The sequence below is a fragment of the Myotis lucifugus genome, unplaced genomic scaffold, assembly GCF_000147115.1.
Source record: "Myotis lucifugus unplaced genomic scaffold, Myoluc2.0 scaffold_8, whole genome shotgun sequence".
NCBI classification, from domain to species: domain Eukaryota; kingdom Metazoa; phylum Chordata; class Mammalia; order Chiroptera; family Vespertilionidae; genus Myotis; species Myotis lucifugus.
Window position 1 is genome coordinate 7,363,845 of NW_005871056.1, and position 11,947 is coordinate 7,375,791.

Consider the following 11,947-nt stretch of genomic DNA (forward strand, 5'->3'; position numbering starts at 1 on the left):
TTCCTCTTCCAGTCCTCCTCTAGAGCCTCCTTTGACTTCTCCCTGCTCATTAGTAGCTCCACAAAAAAACAAATTGGGGCAGAGAGAAGAAGGGCATATTAGTTAGTTGGAGTAAGTTGGATAAGAGAGGAAGTAGAAATGAATGGCTTGAATTTGAGTCAGCTGGCGAATTTTATTTATTAAGGCTCTACCTGTTATTCTACTCCTCTAATTAGCAGGGGCTAGATCTTGGGGTTAACATACAAATGTGTAAATCACCTAGTATGTGCCCTAGAACACAGTAGGTACTCAGTAAATGGTGGGTGGTAGTGGTAATGAGACCTGTCACAGTTAAGAGATTAATAAGATCAAAAGAGTCCACCAGGCACTGAGGAACTGAGGATCACTCAGCACCCAGTCCAGCCCACCTGTCTTATCAGATCATTCAGAGCAAAGCCACCCACTCATCTGTTCTCTCTCCCTCACTTACCCGCGCTCTCTCCCTCTCTCTCTCTCTCTCTCACACACACACACACACACACACACACACACACACACACACACACGCACACACTTTGCCCCAGCAACGGTAAACTCAAGAGACTGCTTGGGGCAAGGATGGCAAGGATGGGAAGAGCATTGTCCCAGAAAGTCCTAATTCTGCTCCCTCTGCTGTTCAATAAATGTTTTGGCCATAGGATGTTGTGCACAAGATAAAAAGGGACAGATGAGAACACCGTCATGGTCCACTGGGGTCTCACAGTGAGGTGGAAAACACATTCAGGTAAATAGCCCATCTCAATCTGATCTCATTAACTGAATGATAGAAGTGAGCTCAGGGGCTGTGGGAATGCAGAGGTAGAGACCTAGGCCTCCTGAGTGGAGCTCAAGGACCACTTCCGGGAGGAATCAGAGCCCTTGGTGAACGTGAAGGCCTGCAAGAATGAGCCAAACAAGGGGGAAGAAACCAAACACCCGCAAGCCCAGAGGTGGGAAGTAGCATGGCCTTTTGGAAAATCAACATTCTGTATATTTTGAAAATTACCCTAACAGACATTCTTATTTTTTAACTGTAAGATATTTTTAAAGAGCAAAGCCCTTAGGTGCATTCCTGACTTCATTTAATTGGATCAATCAATAAGGCCATGGGCACGGGTTAATTATCACAGGTTTCTGAATAAAATCAACTTCCTAGAGTAATCATAAATTACAACTTTAAAGAAACAAATTCAATGTTTTAATGTAAATGCTCTAATATTCCAAATGAATACTTTTTTCAAGGTTACCAGTCGTAAGTCAGCAGGCCTTAGGACTATTGATGAAATCTTTTAATGTGATCAGAAAGCTGGTCTTTGCCTCTTTCAGTGAGTAAACTTTTTTAGAAACTCAATAATGAGATACTTTATAATAAGATACAGAATAAGTGCAGATTAACTTAAAAGTTTTGATAACTAGTATATACATGTCCACTAATCATCTTATATTCCTGAATGAAGATTTATAGTTTATTTATTGATTTGCATTTTCAGAAACACCTACATCAAGTGTTTCTAACCTTTCAGAATTCCTATTAAAAAATTCTGTCCACTGGCAGAAACTTGATTTCAATCAAAGCTGAATTGCAGATTTGGGGAACTTACATCAATTTACTTCTATACTAGTATAAATGAGAACACACCTGCTCACTTGTCTACCCCTCTGCTTCTCCTGTGAGCTGGGGATAATTGCCTACACCCCCTCTCCTTTCAGAGGGGCTTATGATAGTCCAATATGCTGTGACCTATGAACTTGAGCTATGGCTATCTTCTCACCTTGGTTATCTCCTTGCCCTGTGCTAGGAGTGGGGAGAATACCCTGGCACGATGCAGGACCTCAGTGAGAAAGATGGGATCGTTTCTGGGCAGTCAGAATTCAGATCCATCCTCTTGACTCCCACAGGAAAAGCCACTAAGCAACCCTCTGCAGATTCCTGTCCAGACCCAGACTTCTCTCTCCTCTGCCATAGCCTGATCCCTTCTTTCTGCCTCCTCATCCTTGGTCCACTCCGTGGCTAGAGCCTTCCAATATGCTCTCCTCCCTGCTGAGTACTCCTCACTGCCTGAGCCCTTATGCCTTTCTCACCAGTCCTGTTGCTCTCAGTTCTCTTCAAAGAGAATTAACGAAGCCACTAGTCCCACCTCTTGTGTCCCCAGGAATGTGAGCTCAGTCCTACCCAGTGCCCATATGTTGGAGCCCTTAGCCTTTAGCAAGGGCTGCGTACCCTCGTCACCCATGTCTGTGTGGAGCTGGGAGCCTATGCCAAGACATCATTTGTTTCCATAGCTCAGAACCTGAGAAAGTCTGCAGGCCTGGAGAAACCTTCAGGTAAGAGAAGTTTCCTTTCTCTGCCCTTCTTCCATTGGCATTTACTCTCTTGGCCAATGAAATCCATTCAGGATCACTGAGGTTATTTTCTAAACTGAAGACACAGGGAACCAGAAAAAGCTTTAGAAATAAAAAATAAATAAGTAGATGGCTAAAAGGGGGAGAAATAGGTGGACACAAGATTGATCACAGTGAGGGGAGCAGTTTGCCAACCCCAAATACATCTTTGGGGATATTAATTATTTTAAGCTGGATATTTTTAAGAAATGAAAAAACTCAGGAAAAACCTTTAACATTCCTTTTATTTTCCTAAAAGAATTTAGTTAGCGGACCTGCTCCAGGAGGAGAGGTATTATCACAGACAACTATCCTATATAATAAAAGGGTAATATGCAAATTGACCAAACCGCAGAATGACCAGTCACTATGACGCACACTGACCACCAGGGGGCAGACACTCAACGCAGGAGATGCCCCCTGGTGGTCAGTGCACTCCCACAGGGGGAGCGCTGCTCAGCCACAAGCCAGACTAACAGCTGGTAAGTGCAGCGGAGGTGGCGGGAGCGTCTCCCACCTCCGCAGCAGCGCTAAGGATGTCCGATTTTGGCTTAGCCTTCAGTCGGACATCCTCAGAGGGCTCCCGGACTGCTGAAGGGTGCAGGCCAGGCTGAGGAGACCCCCCCAAGTGGATGAATGTCGTGCACCAGGCCTCTAGTAGTTTAATATGAACTAAATGTGATTGTGAGGAACCCCACAAGCCTCCTCTGATTGAAGTCCTCTCTGTGTCCACTGTTTCAAGATGGCCAACAAACATTTATTTACTAATTTATTAACTCTTTTTATCTCCATGTGAATTGCCTTACTTCCTTTTGAAGTCCTGGATTCCTACTTCCTCCTCCTTAGTCCAGAATGACATATATACCTCGTTTCACCTTACTGTCTTTGAAATTTTCATGCTTACGTGAATTCCCCATGTGTGCTTATTAAAACTTTATTTTCTCCTGTTAATCTTTCTATGTCATTTTAATTATTCAACCAGCCAGAGGAACTAGGAGGGAAAGAAGAAAATTTCCCTATCCCCAATTATACCAAAAGTGGAAATGAGAATTGGAGATCCAGGTTATAAACAAGATGGAGAAAGAAACCACAATGAGAGTAGCACCGTGGGCTCAGGGTTTCATTAAGGGAAGGGAAGCTGGCTCACCCTTACTGCCTGCAGGGCTGCTCAGGGCCACACCGAAGGCTGGATTCCAACTGCCATGCTATCAGGTTTAAAGGCTAACTATGGGAATTGAAAATATTTTTATTAAGATCAGAAAGAAAGCATTGTAAAGGACTGGCTTTGGGGAAACCTACAGCTGCTCTACAGCTAATTTCATTAGTCATTCTGAGCAGTCCATGCAAAGAGTTCTTAATTACCGGTGGACTCCACAGTGCCTAGTGTGTGACTAACTGCATGTTCCCATAAAAAAACCTATCCTGATTAGAGGAGAGCATTAATGGGTTGGAGACAAGTTTGCACAGTGAGGAAAAGAGATGTAGCATAATCCTCTTCTCCATCACGTTTTCGCTTCTGGACAAGGAAGGATCAGAGATAAGCGAAAAAATGTGTACAACAACTGAGGAATGGGAGGTAAATGCAGGGCACAGGTAACATAGAAAAGTAATGAGAGCAGCAGCAGGAAGCAAAGGTTTTTCATGTGCTGGAGTGAACAAGCAGGACTCTCATGCCTCCCAGAGACTGGGCCTTGGTAGAGCTGGAACCAGCAGGGCAGGGCAAAAGCATGAGCCTCATCACAAAGCCAAGCTAGATGTGGCAAGGACTTCGTGCTCTGCCCATTTAGGCAATAAATATACAGCCCTCCCCACCAGGTCTGCAGGATATGATCATTCTTCCCATTCTCCACTCTCCCAAGGGACTTGCCCACTTTGTCACTTCTTTGAGGCAGTGGTTCTCAACCTTTGTCACCATATGCCAATAGGAGCAGAAAGTATTTTGCTATTAATATTAAAACACCTCAGTGTATGTGTCTTCTAAAAATAAATTAAAGGAGACAAAAGTTATTTCTACAATAACATCACTTTCACTGCTTTGCTAAATTAATCAGGTCTTATTGATCAGAAAAGACAAAAATCTAACTCAATCTAGCTTAGGCCAAAAGAGAGATTTATTGGAAGGTTATTGGATATTCCAGTTACTATTGCTGAATAACATTTATCCCCAAACTTAGTGACTTCAACAACCATTTTCTCATGCTCATGAATTATATGGGTCAGGAATTTGAACAGGGCACAGTGGGAATAGCTCTGTTCCATGATGTCTGGGTCCTCAGCTGGGAAGACTCAGTGGCTGGAGGTGACTAGATGGACTGGGAGGGGCTGGAATTATCTGGAGACTTGTTCCCTCACATGCCTGGGTGGCTGATGTTAGCTGCCATCTGGGACCTCGGCTGGGGCTGTCAACTAGAGCATGTACACATGGCCTTTCCGTATGGCCTGAGCTTCCTCACAACATGGCAATCTCACATAATGGAGCTTCGTACATGGGGCTCAGGCTCCAGCACAATTTTTCCAGTTAACAAGTTGAACTTGCATCACCTTTTATGACCTACTGTTGGGAGACACATAATGCATTACCTGCTGTACTTTATTGGTTACAAGCAAGTCACAAGCTTACTCAGATTCAAGGGGAAAGGAAATATACTCTACCTCTAGTGGGAAGAGTGTCAAAATAATTTACAGGCATGTTTTTAAGCCACCACACTGGGATACCTTGCTGAATTATTTGGCTTTCTTCTCTTACTGTAAAAGCAGAGAAGGGGACATATAGAGCCACTTAGCACACACATGGCCCCGGGAGGTCCCTCTTTATTTTTTCAGGCCATTCCCAGAGAGGAGACAACTATTGTGAAATAAGCAGCATCCCCAAATGGTTTCGGAAACATTTGTCAGCCAGTATGTTCTCCTAAGTGTAAGAGCAATAGTGGACTGATAGCCACCTACTATGGAATTACCCATATGCTTTAGTCTGCCTCATCCTTGTCCAGGTCATATGTCAGTGATGGGAAAAAAAGAAAAAGAAGTTGAAAGCCCTGCCTCTTGGCATCAATTGAATTTTACCCTGAAATGTAATTGTGCATGTGTCATTTCCTTTCCTAAACTTTGAGAGTCTTGAAAAGTGCATGGGACTAAAGCTTAATATATACTTGATTGAATTAATGGGCAAAGGAATATTCTGAGTAACTAAAAATAAATTACTATTTAGCATGATAGAAAACACAAGTTATATACATAGTGAATGTATTTAGGATTAGACAAAAAGATATCAGTGTATACCTAAAATTTTACTATATTTATCTAATACTACTTAAAATGATAATTTCTTTAATAATTAAAAATTTTAACTGAACAATTTGTAGTTAATATACTTAAGTTTGCTTTTAATAGAAAATACTTGCAACTCGGTTGTAACTCAGCACAGTCCCTTATGTTTTTAATTAGTTTCAGATGTACAACATAATGACTCAATAATGATATATACTGCAAAATGATCACCACAATAAGTCTATTTAACATCTGTTACCATACATAGCTACAAAAATATTTTTCCTGTAATGAGAATTTTAAAAATCTACTCTTTAGCAACTTTCAAATATGCAATATAGAATCATTAACTATAGTCACCATGCTGGACCTTATATCCTCATGACTTATTTATTTTAAAACTGGAAGTTTGTACCTTTGACCCTCCTCGCATATTTCACCTGCTCCTACCCCCCCACTTCTGGCAACCACCAGTCTGTTCTCTGTACCTATCAGCTTGGTTTTTGTTTTGTTTTTTTATTCCACATATAAGTGAAATCCTGCAGTTTTTGCCTTTCTCTAGCTTATTTCACTTAGCATAATGCCCTCATGTTTTGTCCATGTTGTCACAAATGGCAAGATGTTGTTTCTTTTTATGGCTAAATAATATTCCATTGTGTGATATAAATATCACATTTTGTTTATTAGTAAGAAACATCAATGGACATTTAGGTTGTTTCTGTAACTTGGCTATTATAAATAATACTACAATAAACAAAGGGGTGCATATATCTTTTTGAGTTAGTGTTTCCATTTTCTTTAGATAAATATGCAGAATAGGACTGCTGGATCATATGGTAGTTTTAGTTTTAATTTGCCGGGCGGGGGGGAGCTTCACCAATTTACATTCCCACCCACAGTGCAAAAGTTCCCTTTTCTCCACTTCCTCACTAACACTTGCTTTCTCTTATCTTTTTGATAACAGCCATTCTGATAGGTGTGAGGTCAATGCCCAATTTTATTAAGGTGATCAGCCACACTTTATCTCCTACCAAAAGAGAAGGTAAATTCTTTCTAGAGAACGATAATGCCAATCAGAATATTGTAATCTATTAATAAGAATTAAATAGAAATTAATTCTAAAAATAAAAAATACAATATCTCAAAATGAAGAACACATTAGATGGACTTACCAAAGATTAAACACAGCAAAAGAGCATTACTAAATTAGAAAATAAAACAGTAGACAGTAAAACTATAGCTTGGAAAGAAGAAACCAGGCTTAAGAAAGTGAAATACTTTGAAATACAGGCCAATAGAAAATCCACAAGCACATAAAAGGGGGGAAAGATAGAACAGCACAGAAAAGACCATTAGAGAAATATGAGAAATGGTGAGAATCCCCTACATATATTCACTTGGAAGGGAAAGGAGAGATGATGAGATAGAGCAATGTAGAAAGAAGAATCACCAACATTTTCCCAAAGTGATGAAAGACAAATCCACAGATTCTAAACACTCTATAACCCTTAACAGGAAAAAGTCAAAGAAATGTACACCTAGACATATCATAGTAAGACTGCTAAAAACAGAGGGTGGGAGTTTTGTGGGGGGGAAGGGAAAAGAGAGAGAATACCTTAAGAATGGACTGAAAAGAAAGACACATTACCTTCATAGGAGATGAAGATGGCCATTTGATAATATAACAAAATGATAAAAGTTAGAACAGTGGGATGATTTTTAATATTTCCAGAAAAAAAAGCAAATAACTAATGGCCAACCCAGAATTCTAAATCTTGAGAATTATTCTCCAAAATTAATATGAAATAAAAATGTTTTTTGGACAAACCAAAAGTGAGAGGAAACATGGCTATCAACCCTGCATTTTAACAAAATAGCAAAAGGGTGCTCAGCAGGGGGGAAATTGACCCTAGATTGCAAAAGCAAAGTATAAACCTCTCTGAAAGAACACACATATAAAGTGCTGCCAAACACGAGATCCTACAAGAATATATGTCACCATTTGCAAGAATCAGAAGAAATAAAAAAGCATAGGATTAGACAAACTATTAATATAAATAAAATAATTGTGTGCTATAGACTTACAGAATAAACAAGTTTAAATTAAAGAAATAAATGATGAAACTTTTAAGAAGAGATTGAAAACAAGACATATAAAATACTAAATTTAAAAAGAATTAGAAGGAACTTTTGGAAATGAAAAATAACATTTAGTCTAGAAATTTTAAGGATGGGTTAATCAACAAATTATAGAGAGAGAGAATTAGTGAACTGAATGATGAATCTAAATAAATAACCCAGAAACTAACACAGAGGAATTGACAAGTGAAAATAGTATGAGTGAAGCTAAAAGAAATGGAGAATAGAATAAGATTTATCCCCCAAGAAGAATATCATACCTGAGAAGGAAAAGAATGCGAAAAGGCAACATTCAAAGAAATAATGGTTTTAAAAGTTCTAGAACTGATGAAAGACATTAAGTCTCAGATTCAGGAAATATAATCTGTTTCAAGCAAAATAAATAAAAATAAATCTATAGGTAGACATATCAAAAGGAAATTATACAAAAAGAAAAGAAAAAAAATCTTAAGACAACTAGAGAAAAGATAAGTTACCTATAGAAGCAAGCAAAAATACCCTGACATCTCCCAATAGCAACAAAGGAAGTTACAGACAATATGATAGTATTTTCCAAGTTCAAAAGGAAAATAACTATCAATCCAAAATTTTGAACCATGTTAAACTTTGTCAATGCCCCTCAGCCAAAGTCCTCAGGGAACACACCTTAGGTTGAACAAGTTGTATTTATTACTTGTTACAGCAAAAAAGAAGCATGGTATGTCTCAGCAAAATGGTGCTAGAAATAATCTATTATACGAGTTAAGCTTTGGTTGGTAATTTGAGGAGGGTCTATTGTGGTTGGGGTGTTATCAGAAAGTGGGAGCAATTCTATGATTGGGTATCTCAATACTTATCTCTAGGGAGTGAGGATAAGCAGTAATTTGTAAAGAAATTGCAACCACTCTTTAGTAGGAGAGAGGCATGTTCGGTATTTTGTGAGTTATACAGTGACCTGTCTAAGTGGAGTTTGTGTGAGACTGTTTATGGCCAACAAGAGAACAACATGGCTTAGCTGTAAGCATCAGATCGGTTTATCATAATATTGAAGCCTGACTGTGAAGTTAGATCAGTCCCAGATGTCAGGAGATCTTTTCCTTTTTCTCTTTCTCAACTTCCATTCACAAATGAGGATGAAATAAATAAGAATGAATTAGAAAGTTTGACACCCAGAGTCCCTCACTAAACATAATCCTAAAGAGAATAGCTTCAGGAAGTAGAAAATTGAACCCAGCAGGAATAGGATTTAAGAAAGAATGGTGAGCAAAGGGGTCATGGCTACAAATCAGAACTCCCATCAATAGTATGAAGCAACAATAACATTAGTGATGGGAAGAGTTAAAAAAAAACAAGGTGGAACCACAACTCTGAACAATTTGTAAGATCAGAAAGGAATGATCAGGCCAAGATCATTAACACATAATCCTTAACACAAGGATTATGTTATTTTAACACATAATCCTTGTGTTAAGAAAGAAGGTAGCAATTCTGATAAACTATAAGGTTTTGTTAAGGCAAGAATGCATGTTAAAATTTAAGAGTAGCCACTAAAAGAATAGAAATAGACCATATAAATTTGATGAGGGAAAAAATTTAAAAAATGTATTAATACTAATAAGGAAAAAAGGGAGGAAGAGAAATCATGATAAGTGGAATGTAAAAATATATCCGCAATGGCTACAGATGTAATATGACTAAATTTATCAATTAAAAAAAGTCCCTTCTTGGGCATACCCGTAGACCTTGCTTGACTGTGCTCATGGCCAGGCAGGGGGGACAGTGTATGCAAGAGTAATTTGGAGTTTGTGCTAGTTCTAGCCAGCCTATTCGGTGGCTGGATAAGTTGCATTACTTCAACATTTTAAAAAGAAAAAGAAAAAAAGTCCCTTCTCCCTCCACTGATCAGTTGCCAATTACCTCAGCCAAGAGATTTCCCTTCCTACCTGCTGGTCCCTGGGTGCAGGGCGTCCAGACAGTTCTGGCTACAGTATAACCTATAGTTTAGTGCAGCGGTTCTCAACCTGTGGGTCGAGATCCCTTTGGGGGTCGAACGACCCTTTCACAGGGGTCGCCTAAATACATCCTGCATATCTGATATTTACATTACGATTCATAACAGTAGCAAAATTACAGTTATGAAGTAGCAACGAAAATAATTTTATGGTTGGGGGTCACCACAACATGAGGAACTGTATTCAAGGGTCGCGGCATTAGGGAGGTTGAGAACCACTGTTTTAGTGAGATCCTTACTCCATCCCCTGATAAGAGTGTACCTCCACTGGGGATAAAAACTCTAAGCCTGCAGTGTCTATAGTTCCAGGCACAAGAAGCACAAAATATCCAAGGGGTCGTTGAGAGTGAAGGTAAATGGAGTCACTCCTGCTTTCACCCCTTCTTTCCTGGGCTCATCGATCCATCCTATTGGGGACACAGCACCACAAAGAGGTCTCTGATTTAATGCATGCCTGGCACCCTGAAGGAGGGCATCCTACCATCCAGACTGTTCCCTGCAGCATGTTGTCTTTTTTGGGATTCAAGTGGCACACCTCCACGATGACCACAAACAAGGAAGGGCCAAAAGTGAGCAGGTCAGTGAGCTCGCAGAGAAATATCCACTGCAGCCTCAGGGGGGGATCAGACGTGGGCTGAGAGATGAATGCCCTTGACCGGAATAGAACCTGGGACCCTTGAGTCCGCAGGCCGACGCTCTATCCACTGAGCCAAACCGGTTCGGCTGCAGCATGTTGTCTTGAAGGGGATTCAAGTGGCACTCCTCCACGATGACCACAAACAAGGAAGGGCCAAAAGTGAGCAGGTCAGTGAGCTCGCAGAGAAATATCCACTGCAGCCTCAGGGGGGGATCAGACGTGGGCTGAGAGATGAATGGCCACAGACATCTGCACAGCATAGAACTGTAATTTCAAATTGATTTCTTCTTAGAAACTAGGTTTGATACCATTGACTTTGAGTTTCCAGGATTAGCAAAGAAATGTGATGCCCCCCGAGTCCTGTTTCTTTATAGGTAAACAGTTACGCTTTTTTCTGAAGTTTTTCGTATTTTCTTTTATTATTGAGGTCCTATGAATTTCACCGGTATGTATCCAGTTGTCAATTTTTGATCATTCATTTTGCATGTCTCTCTGTGACCCTTTTCAATCTGAGAACTTGTGGTTTTGTTTCTAAGTTTTCTCATATTGTTTCTTTATTTTCTCTCTCCCATGCTCTCTGGTCTCTCCTTTTTATCTTTTTTCTATTTTCATTTTTTTAAATTTACTCTCTAATTCATGAATTCATTCTTCATCAGTGTCCATTCTGCTATTTGGCACATCTGTTAAATTTTAAAAAATAGTTGGTGATTATGGAATCCTAATAAATTCTTTTTTTATACCACTTATTCTTAATTAATGGTGTACCAGCTCCTCAGATCTGAATATTTAAAGTGATTTCTCCCCTCCCAAAGACATTAGCTATTTTATTTGTTGACTTTGGTTCTTTTTTTTTTTTAATGATGTTTGTTTTACTTAAATGTTTGGATATTCTAAACTATTGTTTGCACTTGAATTTGAAACTCCTTTTTGCCTGAGTATGTAAGTGCTGATTCCAGCAGGCCAGGGTGACTTGGGGGGCCAGAGGCAGGGGGGACAGGGTAGAGGGCAGGAATTGCAAGTTGCCTTCTGAGAAGGGTGGGGTCTCTCTCTTCCAGTAGGGTAAGTCATCTGGAGTCATTTCTCTCTCTCTCTGACCAACTGCCCATCTGAGATTCCTGAGTCAGGACTCCTCCTGCTTCAGACAGCTGTGCTCAGAGTTTATTCTGGGGGCAAATGCAAAATCAGCCTTCCTCTTTTTCTTTCTCTCTTTTCTTTCTGTCTTTCTTTCTTTCCTTTCTTTTTTCTTTCTTTCTAATTGTCTGGGGTTACATCCGGCTGTGTTCTGACTCTCTGGGTTTCTCCCCTTCTGGAAGTTTTGTCCTGGGTATAAACATTACCCATGCTGTCTGCTCAGTTGATGTGGGGAGGGAAAGGGCCTGGTGGGCTCAGCTGTTCCAAATACTAAGCTTTATTAATTAACCTGATGGTCGCCCCAAAGCCCCTCCTGGTCTGTTTGTTGAGTCTGAGCTTAAAATATTTCTGGAATTTCTATTACTTCCACAGTAGTTTTCTAT

General features: G+C 39.9%; 1 non-coding gene across 1 annotated transcript; it reads left to right on the top strand.

Moving 5' to 3' along the window:
• Positions 1-9,511: 9,511 nt before the first annotated feature.
• LOC111824933 lies at positions 9,512-9,647 on the top strand. Its single transcript, XR_002828021.1, has one exon. It is a non-coding gene; the product is annotated as a small nucleolar RNA SNORA58 (small nucleolar RNA).
• The last annotated feature ends 2,300 nt before the right edge of the window (positions 9,648-11,947 follow it).